Below are 18,359 nucleotides of genomic sequence, written 5' to 3'. Positions count from 1 at the left end.
ATGTTTTCTTACCCTGGCACTGGTTCCCATGAAAGCTTCTGCTCATGGGTTTCTGTTCCCATAAATTGTGATTCTCTGCATCTGCCTGTCTCCAATTTTGGGAGTAGTGGTTTGCCCTCTACTTCGTAAGAGAAGTGGTGACCTCACTTCTCTTATGAATCTAAGAAGAGTTGTTGCTTTTTCAATGTTTATCTTTTTACTTTTTTAAGACGGGGTGGTGACTTCTAAGTTTCTTTCATGCCAGAATAAAAACCAGAAGTCTCTCCTCACTCTTTCTATTACTGTAAAGTTTCCTTTCCTGGAGGCAACCAGTGTTATCAGTTTCTTTTGCATTCTTCCAGAGATAGCCTGCTAGTCTTCACTTCAGTTACTGTATTGCTTATCTCTGTTTGTTTGTTCTTTAAGTCTTCTAGGTCTTTGGTAAACTCTTCTTGCATCTTTTCAGTCTTTGCATCCAGTCTTTTTTCAAAGTCATGGATCATCTTCACTATCATTATTCTGAATTCTTTTTCTGGAAGGTTGCCTATCTCCACTTCATTTAGTTGTTTTTCTGGGGTTTTATCTTGTCCCTTCATCTGGTACAAAGTCCTCTGCCTTTTCATTTTCTCTGCCTTTCTGTGGCTGTGGTTTTCAGTTCCACAGAACGAAATGCTGCTGATACTGCTTGATACTGCTGTCTGCCCTCTTGTGGAGGAAGCTATCTTGGGATAGCCTACTATTCTTAAAGATTTTTAAATTAAGATGAAATTATTGATTTTTGAAGGGATATTCCACTAAAATGCTGTTTCTGTGTTTATAAACCATTTCTCATTATGCTGTCGTGTTTGTATGTTTTTCTGTCTGTCTCTGAAATATCTTTCCCCTTGTCTCATTTTCTGGATTTTCCAAATTTTAATTAAAATCAATTAAAATAAAATAAATTAAATTAAAATTAGAATTTAAAAATATTCAATTTAGGTTAGCTTATGCTGTAGTGAAAACAATCCTCAAATTATTAGTGCTTAAAATGCAAAAATTTATCATTCATGTCAAGTCCATGACTTTTAGGCAAGTTGTCTTCTCTCTACAGGTTTGGCAATGCACTTCCATATCAACACCTGCCTCCATAATTACATAGACAGTGGGAAGGAGAGGTACAGAGCCCAGTGCCAACAGTTAAATACTTCCATTGGAATTATATATCAATTCTACTCACATTTCATTGACCAGCACAAATCACATGACCATGCCAGACTGCAAGAGGGAGAAGGAAAGCCTAGAAGGAGAGGGAAAGTGGGTAATATTGTTAATATCCTCTATATCATTATTATTATTATTATTATTTATTGGTTGATTTGTTGTTTTTTGAGAAAAGGAGTCTTCCCAGGTCCCTAACCCTGATTGTAGACATTCCTTTGGTAAGCCTGATTACCACTCCATTCCCCCAAAAGAGTGCATATCTTAGAAAAGCAAGTGGTTTCACCTTTCACCCCTTTGTTTAGAATTCTGCCAAGATCAATATCCTTGGAATTCAGAACATTTTGATCAGTCCTGTGTCTGCCAATTCTTTTCTTAATACTGGTGATTTTTTTTGTATACGCGCTATTCTGTGTTGATTCATAGTACGGGCTCCGTCACAGCCTGGCAGGAGATTTTATTCTGTCTCATCCTTCTCTTAAAGGAGAGTCACAGTCCGTTGAAGGTTGCAGTTAGTATTTGGCCCAGTGGATCTGAAGGAGTGGGGGACTGAGCATTATCTCCTGGGGTGCATCTCCGTGAAGGGGCTTATAAGCTGGTTCTCAGAGCACAGTCCGTAATGGCTGACGTGAGGGCAGATTGCGTCTCCTTTCCCATTGTTCTTACCTTAAAGTATCTTTGTGGCAGCTCAAAATTTCAGGGGTGGGGTGATAACCCTTTTTAATTTCTAATGTTGCTTGAGTTTTCCCTTTTATGTTGATTTAGTTGTCTCAGAGGCTATTGGAACAGGGAGCTAGTCAAATATGTATTCCTAGGTTATCCTCTAAGTATTGTTCCTCCTTTTAAGCTAATTGTTTGCATGTAGGTTGATTTAGGTCTTTAACAAGAAGAAAAGCAGTTTAAAACCTGTTATCCTTACGTGTTTTCAGTTTCAAGGACCCTAAAATCTTATGCCTTGGTCAACTTTTCATATATGGCTGTGCTTCTCCCTGTGTAATGTATATGTTGCTTTTAAAGTGTGTAGTTAATTCAGTCTTTATATGATTTTAGCAATGTGGTTGATTCAGGTAAACCAGCCCTACCAAAAAGAAAGCTACATTGCTGACAGATGCATACCCTGTAACATTTGATAGCTTTTACCTAAAGGTACCTCTAATGATTCATATTGTAATATGACAAATAATTTTATAAAACAAAACAAATAAAAAAACCCTGTTACTTCCTGGGAACATTGGGTTACATCTCAAAATGTATATAAGGTAAGGTAGGGTATGCAAATATATTGGTTTATGTGCTGAAGAAAAGAAGTTTACCTCTTCCTCTGTCATTCTGTGCTACTCTTATCTCCTCTAAAGACTGTAAAATGAAACCTTATAAAGCAGTTAATATTCATTTTGTTCAATAAAATGTTTGAAAGTCTCTCTATACATACATTTTTTACAGTGCACATCATGTATTATCTTTGACATCCTTTATTTAATCAACAAATGCTTATTGTTACCAGTCTCTGCCTTCCTGGAGCTTGCTTTTTAGTCATGTAGGCAAACAGGAAACAAATAGTGGATGATAAACTGTGATGAAAAATTGTTTGTCTAGAGTGAGATAGGTGTCGGTTATTTCAGATAGTGTGGTGGGGAAGGCCTCTTTATAGGACCATTTGTAGTTATCTGAAGAAAGGGAGGGAGCAAGTTATACTCAAGGGAAGGAACTTTCCAGGCAGAGGAATTAGCAAGTGCATAGCCCCTGATGTGGGAATAAGCTTCTTGAACTTGAAGAATAGCAGGAAAGCTGGTGTAGCTAGACTAGAGGAAAGGAAGTGTTGGGGAGACCATGGGATATTTTTCTGCATTTGATGGGAAACCAGTGGAGGATTTCTGAGTGCAAGTGAATAAATTTATATTCTAAAAAGATCACTCTGGTGACTATTTGGAGAATTAAATGGTGAATAGATGCAGGAGTATCAGTTATATCAGTTAAGAGACTGCTTGAATTGTTTGGGCAAGAGATGCTGATGGCTGTGACTAGGTGGTAGCAGTGGGTGAGAGAGAAGTGGCCAGATTTAAGGCAGACAGTATTCTGTTTGTTTATTTCTTGGCTGTGTTGGGTCTTCGTTGCTGCACGCAGGCTTTCTCTAGTTGCGGCGATCGGGGGCTACTCTTTGTTGTGGTGCGTGGGCTCCTCATTGCCATGGCTTCTCTTGTTGCGGAGCAGGGGCTCTAGGTGCGTGGGCTTCAGTAGTTGCAGCACATGGGCTCAGTAGTTGTGGCACATGGGCTTAGTTGCTCCGCAGCATGTGGGATCTTCCTGGAGCAGGGATCGAATCCGTGTCCCCTGCATTGGCAGGCGGATTCTTAACCACTGTGCCACCTAGGAAAGTATTTTGAAAGTAGGGTTGACAGAACTTGCTGGTGGATTAAATGTGAGGGTGTGAGGTGAAGAAAGGAATAAAAGTGACTGCCAGATTTCTGGCCTGAGCAACTAGAAGAATGGTGGTGTCATTTACGGAAGTGCAATTCTGGGAGTAGGCAAAGATTTATGGGGCTGTATTAAGTGTTGTGTTTGATATCCCATTAGATATGCAGACAGGTATTTGAACTTGCAAGGTTCGTGCCCAGTAGAGAGAGGTCTGGGCTATAGATAACATCTATATGCTGACAAATTCCAGATGTGAATTTAAGGCCTTTAGCCTGGATAAAGTCTAGAGGTAAATGTCAGTGGAGAAAAGGGGCGAGGACTGGCCCTGGGCTCGCCAGCATTTTGAGTTGAGAAAGAGGCAGGGGAAAAGCAGCTCTTGAGGAGGAGGAAGAGAACCAGGAGAGTGTGGCATCTGGCCATCCAAGTGAAGAAGGCGTTTAACAAGAAGGGAGAGGATGCTGCTGTTGAGTCCGCTACGATGAGGACTGATGATTGCCCTTTGGATTTCATGAAGTGTAGAGGTCATCAGTGACTGGCCAGCGGTCCTATTGATAGAAGAGGGGAGCGAATGGGATGAAGAAGGGGAGCTAGTGAAATACTGAGTAGAGACAGTCGTCTGGAGGACTTTTTATTAAAAAGGGGAACAGAGAAACAGGGCAGTCGTGGCAGGGGTTTTGTGGTTGAGGAGGGCTCCCCCCTTTTATTCTTTTTAAGGTGAGTGATCATTATGGTATGTTTGTATGCTAATTGGCATGATCCCTTAGGAATGGAGAAAAGAGATGGGAGATATTTGTCACCTCGACATTGATGTTCGACATGGATGGTCTCCATTTTAAAAAGTAGTTGGGAGGTGGTTGGGGTTGGGTTGGAAGTTTCCTCCACCCCACCCTCTTCAGGGAGCCTTTGTAAGTTTCTTTTGTTTACCTCCTTTTGGCTTGCTTAGTCTTATTGTGTATCTTGTTAGATTTTTATCTTTCACATTTCTGGTAAATGATGATTATTAGGAAGTTGAACCAATTGTGTATTTAAAAAAATGTGAAAGACATTTAACAGGGAACATGTTTCCCAAGGCCCATTGTTTACCACAGAAAGGAAACCACTGACTTCTTGTAACATCAGAGAAGATAAAATTATTTTGTGAACACAGTACTCCTTTTGTGAGTAACATTTTTCATACTGTGATCAGAAGAAATTATTTTATGGAAACCGTAAGCTAATGGGAAATGCAGACTTTTGTTACAAGTGGGAATTTATTTAGTGGGAGACCTTAACATTTTTTCATTTCTCTTCAGAACATTTAAAATTCTTCTCTAATTGTGGAGATATTTGTCATTTAAATTATGAAAAAATGTAGTTTAAGAAATCTAGAAGTTAGGTATCTAGTTCTTAATTTTTGAAATGTAATAAGTTTTAACTAACTTTAAGGGAGAAAATGTGGTAATACAAGGTGGTGGAAATATTTTTCATTCTGAAGCAGAAGGAACTCCATAGTACTGTAAATATAGCTAATATGATAGTGAGAATATATTCAAGGGGTAAGTAGACCATCCATCACAAACTAGGATCTCCCCTCCCGTTGTAAATTCATGCTTGGTAGAAAAGTCCTCAGGTGACGTTTGATTTAAAACCACAAAATTCATAGAAGATGAGGATGTTATAATAGTAGATTTGGGCTTACTGGAGACCAGCCTTCTTGAACCCCTGGACTTTTCAGTTGGAATTTTATCCTTTACTTCTGTCTTCCAATGCCCCCCGCCACCTCCCATACCTGCTCAAAAAAAAAAAAATTCTAAATATATCTTTGGCAGTAATAAAGTCTCCTGACTTCTGAGTATCTAGGACATGTACCTATGGACAAGCATCTCAGAAAAGCTAGCGATTATAAAATGTTCAGGTTCTAAGCTATGTTGTATTATAGATACAACTTTGTTGCCTAAATGTAATTCTCAGCTTTTTTTTTGGCCTATATATAATTTGCACATAAGGAAATAAATGTATGTACATATGTATGTATGTCAGTGACAAATTCTATGATGAAAACAAAATGGAAGTAGGGCAGTGACATGGGAGGTCCCCTGAATCTCCTTTTTCTCATTTCCCAACTGGGAATAATAATAACTTACCTGTTTAGAGTTATGTGGACTTAATTGTATGTGAAATGCACCTAGCTTGATACCTGGTGTCATACCAGATTGAGTACATGTTATTCTACTTTCCCTTTCTTTCTGTTGTTTGAAGTCATCCAAATCTGTAGTCTAGTGCCATATAATATAGTGTGTTAAAACCATGAGTTTAGAGTATGTTTAAACCATATTCTTTGTGTGGTTTTGAAGTTCTTATTGAGAAAGTAAATAACACAAATGAACCTTGAAGGGGCCTCATGTTTAGTGAAATAAGCCAGTCACAAAAGGACAAATACTGTATGATTCCACTTAAATAAGGTACCTAGAGTTGGCCTACTCATATAAACAGAAAGTAGAATGCTTGTTGCCAGGGCCTGGGAGGAGGGGGCGGAAGAAGAATTATCAAGTGAGTACAGAGTTTCAGTTTTGCAAGATGAAAAGAGTTCTGGAGATAGATGGTGGTGGTGTTTGTACAATAGTGTGAATGTACTTAGGGCCACTGAACTGTACACTTAAAAGTGGTTAAGATGGTAAATTATATGTTATGTGTGTTTTTCCACAGTTTTTAAAAAGAGTAAATGATAAAACTACTCTATTTTGGTAAGGCTTGCCTTCCCTGCTCATTTTTGGTAGATATTAGTGAATTCAGTTGGTTTTTTTCTTTCCATTTTATTGAGATATAATTGACATGCAGCACTGTATAGTTTTAAGCTGTACAGCATAATGACTTACATATATTGTGAAGTGATTATAAATCAAGTTGTTCTTGACTAAATCATGAAATAGTAGGTTGTTGTTCTTACATCACAAATCTGTGTGGGATTCCCAGAAACTGAAACCTATTGATTATCAGAAATTTTCATTATCTTAACTTCCAGAGGTGTCAGACCTTAAACTGTTGCTTTGAGAGCAAAGAGTATAGTATGGCTGTAAAAGACATTTTTGTTTTGTTTTGTTTTGCATGTTGATTTAAAAAATATTTATTGAGGGACTTCCCTGGCGGTCCAGTGGTTAAGACTCTGCACTTCCACTGCAGGGGGCGCGGGTAAGATCCTGCATGCCCCACATGGTGGCCAAAACAAAAACAAAAACAAAATCCCAAAACAACAACAACAAAAACACTTTCCTCAATAAAGTGAAGAAAAAAAAATTTATTGAGCCCTCATGTTGAGTGAACAACAGTAATAACACTTGTTGAGTGCTCACTGTTGGCTCTGAACAGTAGTGCAAAGTTTACATTTAATCATACTTACAATAAAAATAATACTTCTAATGATTTATAATCCTTATAAAAAGTCCTTGAAGGTCTTATAGTTGCAAAACCCAAGGCTCTGATTTAAAAAGTGATTTTCTACTTTAAAAATGATTTTAGAGGAATTTAATGCATAGAAACAAAGGGAGGTCATTCCAGATAGAAGAAAGATCTGGGTGTAGGAAGGAATGGGATGTGTTTGCACAGAGCAGAGTTCAGCCTGACGAGTCAAGAGAACGTTCGGGAGATGGGCTAGCAGTTTATTCTCTTCCGTGAGGGCCTTGACTCTGAGGCTCAGGAATTTCTGGACTTTATTCTGTAGGCATTGGGAGTATTACTGAATTACCAAGGCAGGGAGTTTTGTGATCATTTGTGATCAAGGCAGGGAGTTGTGCATTTGAAAGATGCACTTGGCAGCAGTATTGGAGGTGCATCAGAGGAGTGAGAGAAGGACGGTCAGAGACCACTTAGAATTTTTTTTAAGCAAGAGTATTTTAGGATTGCAGTGGTTAGGGTCAGGGTGTAAATGACTGACTTGAAGAGTTGAGAGATCAGAAAGTAGAGGCCCAAATGTGTAGTAAGAGGAAATAAAGAGAAGTCTATGGTACATGAGTATAAGTAAGACTTTGTTTTTTTGTTTTTTGTTTTTTCCTTAATGGTCATCTGAGTATAGGACAGATGTAGGTATGGCTTTGTAAAGGGAGGATTGAGAGAGTCCAAGAGCACAGGAAGTGGGAGTTTAGCAGCTTTGAACTGAATTTGAAGAGTTTACATTGGATATCTTCTTTCAGTTTAAGAGATGAGGGTATCTGTAGAGAATACAGGACGTTGGTGGGCCTGGGAACTTGAAGATAGAAAAATTTCAATCTCTCTAAGAGACAGCTCAGTAGGGTCAACTGTCAGTCTTCAGAGTGTGAGATAGAGTAAGTAACAATAGTATACTTCTGTTAGGCTTTTACACAAATAACTTACATGGAGTAGAATCTCTCTTATGCAATATTGATTGTATGATCAGCCAGTAGTTGGGATGATTAAACAGAAAATTTGTTTAAAATGAAGAATCACAGGAAAGATACATGCCTTAAATATTTTATAGTTGATAAGTGTATAAATGCTCGTATGTCATCAATCTTTTGACGTATAGCTGAGGCCTTCTCTCTAGGATATTTTAAAAGTGACTTGCTTTTTTCAAATCATACAGCTTAATTTTCAGAGACAAAGCATTTTCTTTTCACACTCATGTTTTTGATATAACATTTAACTAAATTATATAATTATAGTGAATACAACTGGCATAAACAGATTTTGGGACAAATACAAGATAATTTACTCTTAGTAGGCACGGAACTCAATTGTTGGGAGAAAAATGAGATGGTGTACCGGAGAAGACTTCCCATTCCCCCAAACAGGAAATTGAAACTTGGGAGTTGTGGTTTGTCTGTGGTTTTAGGATTGGCAAGAGTCTGGTTTTATCTTGAATCTAATGCTTTTCCCATTATGTACTGTGGCATGGCAATAAGGAATAATATGTGAAATATTGCTTTGTGGTGAAGAAGTTATAGACTGTATGTATATATTTTTTATTTACTTATTAAAAAAAGTTTATTTGGCCAAGCTGGGTTTTGATTGCAGCATGTGGGATCTAGTCCCTGATCAGGGATCGAACCTGGGACCCCTGCATTGGGAACTCAGAGTCTTAACCACTGGACCATAGGGAAGTCCCTGTGTATATTTTTTAATATAGTAGCTTTACTGAGGTATGATTCACATACCATGCAAGTCACCAATTTATAGTGTACAATTTGAGGTTTTTGTATATTGACAGAATCGTGCAACCATCACCACAAGTGATTTTAGAATATTTTCATCATCCCCCAAAGAAATCCTGTATCCATTAGTTCCCCATCTCCTCCCTGCTGTTAGGAGTCGACTACTAATCTATTTTCTCTATATACTGTATAGATTTGTCTATTCATGTAAATGGAATAATGTAATATGTAGCCTTTTGTGACTGGCTTCTTTCCCTTAGCATAATTTGTTTCAGATTCATCTATGTTGTAGCATGTATCAGTATTTTATATGGCAGAATCCATTGGATGGATATACCACATTTTATTTATCCATTCATCAGTTGATATTTGTATTGTTTCTGCCTTTTTGGTTATTACAAATAATGCTATTATGATGGTTTCTGTAGTGTATTGGTTATCACAAATAATGCTATTGTGCACGTATTTTTACATGGATGTATTTTTTCATTTCTCTTGCTGTATACCTGGGAGAGGAATAGTTGGGTCATGTTTAACTTTTGAGAAACTGCCAGACTGTTTTCACAAGTGGCTGTACTATTTTATATTCCTACCAGCAGTGTGTGAGGCTTCTAGCCATACACTTGCCAGCACTCGTTGTAATCTGTCCTTTTGATTATAGCCATCCTAGTGGCTATATATGTTTTTAAACTGATTTTATTTTTCTGACTATAACAGTAATAAATGCCCTTTGTAGATATTTTGGGAAATACAGAAAAGCATAAAAGAAAAAAATCATTTATTTTAAATCACTAGTTAGAAATAATATTGAGTGGGTTTTTTCTCATGTTTTAATGTAATTTTTAAAATATGGCTACAATTATATATGATTTTGAGTCCTGCCTTTTTTTGCTGTTTAACAGCATTTCCCCATTTTAAAAAAAAATTATTTATTTATTTATTTATTTATTAGCTATGTTGGGTCTTCATTGCTGCTGCTCGGGCTTTCTCTAGTTGTGGAGAGTGGGAGCTACTCTTCGTTGCGCTGCGCGGACTTCTCAGGGCAGTGGCTTCTCTTGTTGTGGAGCATGGGCTCTAGGTGCCCAAGCTTCAATAGTTGTAGCACATGGGCTCAGTAGTTGTGGCTTCTGGGCTCTAGAGCACAGGCTCAGTAGTTGTGGCACACGGGCTTTGTTGCTCCGTGGCATGTGGGATCTTTTGGCCCAGGGATCAAACCCGTGTCCCCTACACTGGCAGGCAGATTCTTAACCACTGCACCAGCAGGGAAGGCCCCCCCCAGCACGCCATGTTTTTTTAAGTTGTATTTTAATTTTATCCTACCAGACAATATCTATCCTGTTTTCTTTGACTTTTGTGTTATTTTTTATTAATTTTTCAAATTTTACAATTATTTCAGAGCAGCTCGGAGATGAAGTGGGAAGAAGTATTTGTAATTAATCTAACATGTTTAACTAGACGTTACTCCTAGGTTAACTGCAGCATAATATGCCATCTGCTGAGTAAACTATAATTTAGCCAACTATTTCCCTATTTCAGACATTTATATTTCTTACAATTTTTCTTTATAAATAATGTAAAAAACATTTGTATATAAAATTTGGTCTGCATTTTGAGTTCTCAGGAATGTAGTTACTGGGTCAATAGCTATGAACGTGTTAAAGATTCTTGTTATATATTGACAACTTGCTTTCCAGAATGGTTGTCAAATTTATATTTCCTCTAGCAATGTATATTTATTCCTTTCTTACTGTACCTTCACTAACAATGAGTAAATGGGTAATGACTGAGTTTTAAGGTCACTTGAGCAGGGATTTTTTTGAGTTTGTTCACTGATGTATGTATTGCTGGTAGATAGTAGGTACTGAATATATGTGGAATTGCTACCAGTAGGAAAGCGAAGGCTTTCTCTGAAGGACAGGAAATAATTTGCCATTCAACTTTCTAGGAAAGTAGCCTTTGTTATACTGATCATATAACAGCTCATGTTTTTATGAAAAAAGGATGAAAGAGTAAAAATTAAGCTTATTTGAGGAACTTGTTTTAAGTTTTATTTTGTTTGCGAATTTACATGTTTCGAAAGTCAAAATGATACTTTGAAAAATCTTCACTTCCATCCCTGTTTCCTTACAGTCCTTTATAGGTAACTCCACCCCCCTTTTATATCAATTTCTTATGTATCTTTACAGTGCTTTTTAATAAAATTAACAAATGAGAATAGCTATTCTTCCATTTTTCCCTCCCCTTTTTAAAAACACAGAATATAACAAGGTATATATACATATACCTTGCTTTTCGGTACCTTGCTTATTTAGCATATTCTGGTGATGTTTGTGCAGAAGTACACAGAGTGCTTCCTTATTTATTTTCACAGCTACATCATATTCCTTCTAATGGATGTATCATAGGTGATTTTACCAGTCCTCTTAGATTATTTTCAGTGTTTCATTTTTGCAAGTAATCCTACAATAATCTTGCTGCACACTTTATTTTGTGAATGTGTAATTATATCTGAAGGAGAATGTCCCAGAAGGAGAGTTGTTGGGTCAAAGAATAAATGCATTGTTGATTTTGTAGATGTTGACATACCACCAGCAATAGAGAGTGCTCACTTCTTGGGGTACCTTGGGGTACCTTTCGAAAAAAGATAGTTCTAGGGTCATTACCTCAAATCCCGTAATGTATGTATCCTCGAGTACTATGGAAGAACTCTTATGATGATGACCCCTGAGTCATCAAGAAACGGCTAATTTTGTTTAGATGGTGAGGGAATTCATAATATACTTGAGAAAGATGTTATGGGTGGCAAAAAAAATTTAAATTAAAACCTTTAAAAGACAAATTCTGGGAATTCCCTGGCAGTTCAGTGGTTAAGACTTGGAGCTTTCACTGCTGTGGCCCAGGGTTCAGTCCCTGGTTGGGGAAATAAGATCCCACAAGCCACGCAGTGCAGCCAAACAGACAAACAAAAAAGACAAGTCTCATTTTCTTATTTTTTCTCTCCAGATTGTTGCTTTCCCTATATAGTTGAGATTTGTTTTATAAGTTAATTCTTCTTGGCCAGATTCCTGAGGTATAAAAACTAACTTCAATAATGATATATGTTATATGGAAACTGCTGAAATGTTACAACTTTGGTTTTAAACATGGCTGTTACTAATAGCCAACCATATTCCTTTTTCCTCTCTCTCTCTTTTGTTGTCTTTCAGCCTTTAACATTCCACATTCTGCTTTGCACGTGGTGAATTGCTACTGCTTTGCACCAGTGTGCCCACTTGCGTGCCTATAAAGTACAAGCTTCAGATGGAAAACAGCTTCTAGATGGAGCTTTTCCAGATTTGGTGTCTTTTTCTACAAACTCTGTGCCTCAACAACCCTTTCTAAGTGGTAAGTAATATGTACTCTAAAAAAAGAATAATAGAAGTTTGTGAAACAATTTTAGTTTGGATTGCCTTGCCCCTTTTTGTGCAGCGTTCTCTTTGGGTATGGAATAAATATATTTTATTTAAAAGGTTTCCCACTTCAGCAACTTTTTCTGCTCAATTTTACTCCTCTGCACCCCCCCCCCGCCAAAGTGTTTCAAGTAAATCTCAGAGATGTTCAAAAAACATCCTGGCTAACTAGCACCTGTGCTTCCAAAAAATCTTAGAATATGAAAAGGGACACACAGTGCCATGCTATAAAAAGACGAGCTAGCATTACACACCTCTGTTAACAACTCTATACATGTGCACACAATTTATAATTGCTGGGAATAAATATAAAAATATGTAAACACCTTTATATGTATATACTTTACATGCTCTGTATTATATATTGATATTTTATAAATAATTTCATTTTGAATGTGATGCAGGTGGCACTTATTGATGTCACAAGATTATGGTTTATATTTATTTCATAATTAGAGATTTTAACTCCAAGTGTTTTGTTGTTGTTGTTTTTTAAGCTCTTTGTTGGAATATAATTGCTTTACACTCTTGTACCAGGTTTTGAGGTACACCAAAGTGAATCAGCTGTATTTATACATATATCCCCATATGCCCTCCCTCCCATGACTCCCTCCCACCCTCCCTATCCTGGCCCTCTAAGGCATCACCATCATCAAGTTGATCTCCCTTTGTCATACAGCAGCTTCCTACTAGCTATCTATTTTACATTTGGTAGTGTATCTATGTCTATGCTACTCTCTCACTTTGTCCCAGCTTCCCCTTTGCCCCCCCACCGCCTCCCCAACCCCGTGTCCTCCAGTCCATTCTCTACATCTGCATCCTTATTCTTGCCCTGTCACTGGGTTCATCAGTACCATTTTTTTTTAGATTCCGTATATATGAGTTAGCATACAGTATTTGTTTTTCTCTTTCTGGCTTACTTCACTCTATATGACAGACTCCAGGTCTATCCACCTCATTACATATAGCTCCATTTCATTCCTTTTTATGGCTGAATAATATTCCATTGTATATATGTGCCACATCTTCTTTTTCCATTCATCTGTTGATGGGCATTTAGGTTGCTTCCATGTCCTGGCTATTGTAAATAGTGCTGCAATAAACATTATGGTACATGTTTCTTTTTGGATTATGGTTTTCTCTGGGTATATGCCCAGTAGTGGGATTACTGGATCTATGGTAGTTCTGTTTTTAGTTTTTGAAGGAACCTCCAAACTGTTTTCCATAGTGGCTGTACCAACTTACATTCCCACCAACAGTGCAGGAGAGTTCCCTTTTCTCCACACCCTCTCCAGCATTTATTGTTTCTAAATTTTTTGATGATGACCATTCTGACTGGTGTGAGGTGATACCTCATTGTGGCTTTGACTTGCATTTCTCTAATGATAAGTGATGCTGAGCATCTTTTCATGTGTTTGTTGGCCATCTGCATGTCTTCTTTGGAGAAATGTCTATTTAGGTCTTCTGCCCATTTGTGGATTGGGTTATTTGCTTTTTTGCTATTAAGCTACATGAGCTGCTTGTATACTTTGGGGATGAATCCTTTGTCTGTTGCTTCGTTGGCAAGTATCTTCTCCCATTCTGAGGGTTGGTCTTTTTGTCTTGTTTATGGTTTCTTTCTCTGTGCAAAAGCTTTTAAGTTTCATGAGGTCCCATTTGTTTATTCTTGATTTTATGTCCATGATTCTAGGAGGTGGGTCAAAAAGGATCTTGCTTTGATGTATGTCATAGAGTGTTCTGCCTATGTTTTCCTCTAAGAGTTTTATAGTGTCTGGCCTTACATGTAGGTCTTTAATCCATTTGGAGTTTATTTTTGTGTATGGTGTTAGGAAGTGTTCTAATTTCATTCTTTTACATGTTGCTGTCCAATTTTCCCAGCACCACTTATTGAAGAGGCTGTCTTTTTTCCATTGTATATTCTTGCTTCCTTTGTCAAAGATAAGGTACCCATATGTGCTTGGGTTTACCTCTGAGTTCTCTATTCTATTCCATTGATCTTCCTTTCTTTTTTTGTGCCAGTACCATACTGTCTTGATCACTGTGGCCTTGTAGTATAGTTTGAAGTCAGGAAGCCTGATTCCACCAACTCTGTCTTTCCTTCTCAAGATTGCTTTGGCTATTCGGGGTCTTTTGTGTTTCCATACAAATCGTAAGATTTCTTGTTCTAGTTCTGTGAAAAATGCTGTTGGTAATTTGATAGGGATTGCGTTGAGTCTGTAAATTGCTTTGGGCAGGATAGTCATTTTCACAATGTTGATTCTTCCAATCCACGAACATAGTATGTCTCTCCATCTATTTGTATCGTCTTTGATTTCTTTCATCAGTGTCTTCTAGTTTTCTGCATACAGGTCTTTTGCCTCCTTAGGCAGATTTATTCCTAGGTATTTTACCAAGTGTTTTTAAATAATGACTTATATTTATACATTTACTGCTATAGGTAATTACCGCTTTTAGTGGTTATTACAATAAATGAACTTATAAACCTGGGCTTACTAAAAGTGGTTTGATTTGGGAAGAAAACTGTTTTATGGAATGGTAAAATTTTGCAATTAAGGAATAAAAAAGCTGTGAAAATAAAGAGTAATTTCAGTGCTGAACTGGAACTTGCATGGTAAGTGAATTGTAAATGTTAGTATTTTATGATTTGTTATTGGTTCTGTTTTCATTTTGCCAGAGCCCCAGATTCCAACTTTAGGTCTGTAGTCCATATTCTCTTATTATAAGGCTGAGGTAGTTCTTCCTGCTGCTCTTTTTTCCTACCTATTTAGGTATTTTGAGTCCATTGGGTCAAGAACATCCTCTTCCTAGCAACTATAAATTGTGTGCACGTGTATAGAGTTGATAAGAGGGGTGTGTAATGCCAGCTCTTCTTTTTATAGCACGGCACTGTGTGTCCCTTTTCGTATTCTAAGATTTTTGGAAGCGTAGGTGCTAGTTAGCCAGGATGTTTTTGAACATCTCTGAGATTTACACAAAACACATTTGGGGGAAGAGAGGTGCAGAGGAGTAAAATTGAGCAGAACAAGTTGCTGAAGTGGGAAACCTTTAAGATAAAATTATTGATGTGAAATATTGAAGACTCATTTTGAGTGTCAGTCAACAAATAGTTACCAAATGCCTGCTATTTATGAATAAAAATGTACAATGACATTTGGCATTGTAAAGAGGTTAAGTCATCAAATGGAAACCATGGCGTTAGATGATGCAAGGCAGGGAGGTTGAGTGAAGAACAGGGTACATTTTAGCTCTAATTCTAATCCTTAATTGCATAGTGTTCTTGAATGCAAGTTAATTAGTCCTAGTAGCCCTTGGTTTTCTCATCTGTGAAATGAGTAAATTAACTAAATGATTTATAAGGTTTTTAAAAAAAAATATTTATTTATTTTATTTTATTATTTATTTTGGCTATGCTGGGTCTTAGTTGAGGCATGCAGGATCTTTGTTGCGCCTGCAGGATCTTTAGTTGGCGGCATGTGGGATCTAGTTCCCTGACCAGGGATTGAACCTGGGCCCCCTGCATTGGGAGCATGGAGTCCTACCCACGGAACCCCCAGGGAATTCCCAGATTTATAAGGTTTTTTTGCTGCTTTCATACACCTAACACTTTATCAGTGTAATGAACAAATTGATAGATGTTTGTTTTTTTGAGGATAACTTTTCTTTCCTAACCTATCCAGTAGAGATATTTTTAGGTTACTTTTTTTGAATTGTGGAGTTAGAATAAGGTCCCACTATCAATCATTTTCTTTCAAAGGTTTTATCTTCCTTTAATTCTTTTTTCTTCACATTCTTACCCTTCTCTTCTCTTGACCTTTAGCGGTTTCCTTCATTTGACTCTTCATGTTCCCTTTTTGTCTCTTTATCTTATTAGTGGCTCTTATCATGTTTCCTTCATCTGTCTAGCATCCATTGTTTTCACCTTAGTATTTTCCAGGATCACTACATCTTACACCAGTGATTCAAATGAGCTTGGGAGAAGGGTATGATTTGTTTTTTTTGGGCAGGTAGCTGAAACCTTCTAGTAAACCAGCATTATTAGTTCACCAGGACTGGAACCCCAAGGTTTTACACCCCATCACCTCTTGCCTTAGATCACATCATCACTTAGTTACATTTCTGCAGTCTTGGAGTCTCCTCTCACAATCGTAACCCTCTATCATGTCACGCTTTTTGAGTCTGTTCTTTGTCTTTATTATTACTTGTAGTTTCTTGGCATTTTCTTGTTTTTATAATTAAGTTAGCTATTCCCTAGCTTCATTAGCTTTCTACTCATCCAAACCCCATGGTCATATTTGCAGCAGCAAATCTTATGTTCTGTTGCCTTTTTAACATTCTGAGGAACCTGTCCAAATCTCAAACCTAAGTTTTTTTTCCATATATATATTTCATAGTTCCCGCTGCTTGATGCAATTGGAAAAGGTCACATAACTTAAGTTTGAATCTACGAGGCAGCCATTTACTTGATCTCTAAAGGAAGGGTAAGAAGCCAACCTTGGAAAGAACCAGTCACACCTTGTCACAATCAAGTTGCCTTTTAGGGGCTAAAGTTCCTGACCTGTTCTTTGTTTTACTTCAGAATTTTTCTGTGTCTAAAGAAGAAATGTTGTACCTTATTGTAATTTTTTTTATGGTAAATTTAATACATGGAAAAGTAAACAGACTAGTGTAATGAATCTCCTTGTAGTCATTACTCAGGCTCAGTAATTATCATTTCATGGCCAAATTGTCTCTCTCTCACCAACTTCCCTCCCATTCCTGTACTGTTTTAAAGAAAATCCTAGACATCATAAAAGTTATATGTCTTTCAGTATGTATCCTTGCGTATAAGACCCTTTTCAAAAATATAACCATGCCATTATTAACCTTCAAAAAACAATTCCAGTGTAGTCAAATATCCAGTCAATGTTAATTCTAATTCTCTCACATTTATTTGTTTGTTTGTTTGTTTATTTGCCATGCCTCATGGCATGCAGGATCTTAGTTCCCTGACTAGGGATCAAACCCATGCCCCCTGAAGTGGAGGCTCAGAGTCCTAACCACTGGATTGCCAGGGAATTCCCTTCACACATTTTAAAAGCAGTTGCCTTGATTGGATCAGGGTCTAGACAAGCCCTCCCCCCACTGCAACTGGTTGATTTTTCTCTTAAGGTTTCAACCTCCCCTCCCTTTTTGTCCTTAAAATTTATTTGTTGAACAAATTGGGTCTTTGTCTTGTAGATGTGGATGTTCCTGATTACATTCCTGTGAAGTGATTAAGCATACACATTAGATCTTTGTGTTTCCTGTTAATTGGTAGTTGGGTCTAGAGACTTGCTCAGACTCAAGTTCAGATTCTTTTGGCAAGTCTGTGTCTTTGGGCAAGTGTCTGTCTGGTGTACACCATGCCTAGCTGTCTCTCTTTTTTTGCTGATTAGTTGCCATTTGGCCTCCGTGCTGTAGATCAGGGGTTGGCAAACTTTTTCTGTAAGGAGACAGATAGTGTATATTTTAGGCCTTGTGGGCCATCTGGTCTCCTCTGCTGCAACTACTGAACTCTGCTATTGTAATGAGAAAGCAGCCATAGACAAAATGTAAATGAATGGGCATGGCTATGTTCCAGTAGAACTTTATTTACAAAAACCGGTGATGGGCTCCCTGCTTGAGATCTATTGAATCATTAGGGTTTGCAAAATAGTGCTGTTATAATATAACTTTACTGTTCATTTATTAGCTGAAAGGTTCTATAAAGAGAAGCTGTTTCACATGTACTATTTGGTAGTACAGTTTGTATAGGAAAAGTTAGACAAAAGTTTGACAGTTCCCCTTGGCTTACGAACTTCAAAATAATGCCTTGGTTATGTTAGCTTTCTCCAACAGTGACTAATTAGGGTCTCCCCTTCTCCTCCAGATTTATTATAGACTCTTAGTTTTAAACACATTGGGTTTTAAAAAAATTCATTATGGTAATTACCCTTATTGATGCTCAAATTACTTAATCTTTGGCCAGTGGGAGCCTTTCAAAGTTGCTTACTGAGTTATTCTGACATGACTCTGGTAGTTTTTGATAGCTTCTTGATTATCTGGTATAACAAAGGAGTTCCAGGGTCAACATGTACGTTTCTTCCCCACACCTGGTGTCAGCCGTTTCTCTAAGAGGCCCTGATTCCTTTATTCGCGAATGGAATTTCAAGATCAC

The 18,359-nt window shown here is 37.5% G+C and overlaps 1 protein-coding gene across 9 annotated transcripts in view; it reads left to right on the top strand.

Annotated features, from left to right (window-relative positions):
- FRYL (FRY like transcription coactivator) overlaps window positions 1-18,359 on the top strand; it is a 242,165-nt gene that overhangs the window by 26,296 nt on the left and 197,510 nt on the right. The window contains exon 2 of one of the 9 annotated variants that reach the window (XM_057725523.1): window positions 11,942-12,119. The exons of the other annotated variants lie outside the window; for them this stretch is intronic. The gene's annotated coding sequence lies outside the window, so the exon portion shown is untranslated. The remainder of the gene's footprint in view (window positions 1-11,941; window positions 12,120-18,359) is intronic. 9 annotated transcript variants of the gene reach the window in all.

Source organism: Hippopotamus amphibius, chromosome 3 (assembly GCF_030028045.1).
Source record: "Hippopotamus amphibius kiboko isolate mHipAmp2 chromosome 3, mHipAmp2.hap2, whole genome shotgun sequence".
NCBI classification, from domain to species: domain Eukaryota; kingdom Metazoa; phylum Chordata; class Mammalia; order Artiodactyla; family Hippopotamidae; genus Hippopotamus; species Hippopotamus amphibius.
This window is presented reverse-complemented; position numbering and strand designations above follow the sequence as displayed.